This window comes from Chiloscyllium plagiosum, unplaced genomic scaffold, assembly GCF_037043375.1.
Source record: "Chiloscyllium plagiosum isolate Xiang-an unplaced genomic scaffold, Cpla_swu_hap1 HiC_scaffold_47, whole genome shotgun sequence".
Lineage (NCBI taxonomy): Eukaryota > Metazoa > Chordata > Chondrichthyes > Orectolobiformes > Hemiscylliidae > Chiloscyllium > Chiloscyllium plagiosum.
The window spans coordinates 48,486,144-48,487,102 of NW_028270185.1; the positions used below are offsets into that span (position 1 = coordinate 48,486,144).

Here is a 959-nt window from a genome sequence, read left to right on the forward strand (position 1 = left end):
ATTTGACAAAATAATCATTAAGAATCCCACTGCATAAACATGCCCTTCACATCTCTTGTTATTTGGCTTTCCTGGATCTCTTTCGTACGATAAAAGGTCACAGCAGCTTGACTTGTAAAAGAAAGTCTCGTTCTTTTTCAATATCCCAATGCAATCTACATTTCAATGCAGTTTAGGCAACAGGACCAAATTATTCTTTGAGATTTTATAATAGCGTCGATGCATACAAACTGATATTGCAGTTCCAATTTCAGTAAGACAGTTGTGATCATCCAAAAATAGCAACATTGAAAATCACTGACAGCACCGACGAGAGTGGGACTCGAACCCACGCGTGCAGAACACAATGGATTAGCAGTCCATCGCCTTAACCTCTCGGCCACCTCGTCACATACGCCTGTATCCTTATGAATAAGTGAATTGCATAAATTATGCAGAGCAGCAGACATTTCTCCCTTGTTTTGGTGAAATCATAAATAGCACAGTACGGTTCCAAGACTATTGTCTGTCATCTGGGTTGTGGGGCAAGCGCATTCGCACTGTGACACTCTGCTCACAGTGGTCTGAACAAAAATGAAGAAATGACTATGTAACAAGGTCTGTTGAATTCTGTGAAGATTTGAAGTCAATGGAATGAAGAACCCGAGACAGTAGGAGGTGTTCTTTCAAGAAAGAGTTGGATAGAGCTCTTAAGGATAATGGAATCAAGGGTTATGTGGATAAGGCAGGAACAGGATACTGATTGAGGATGATCAGTCATGATCATATTGAATGGTGGTGCTGGCTCGAAGGGCAGAATGGCCTGTCCCTGCACCTATTGTCTATTGTTTATTAAATTGCCTGTGAGGAATTGTTTGCCAGACTGGAGTAGAGTGCATAGTGCTCAATGTCATTATTCGGAACACCTTTCTTCCACTCAGATATGTTTGACATGCGCTTGTGTCTAGGACAGACAATTT

The 959-nt window shown here is 41.3% G+C and overlaps 1 non-coding gene across 1 annotated transcript; it reads right to left on the minus strand.

Annotated features, from left to right (window-relative positions):
* Nucleotides 1-307: 307 nt before the first annotated feature.
* On the minus strand, nt 308-389 carry trnas-gcu (transfer RNA serine (anticodon GCU)). Its single transcript has one exon. It is a non-coding gene; the product is annotated as a tRNA-Ser (tRNA).
* Between the last annotated feature and the right edge of the window lie 570 nt (nt 390-959).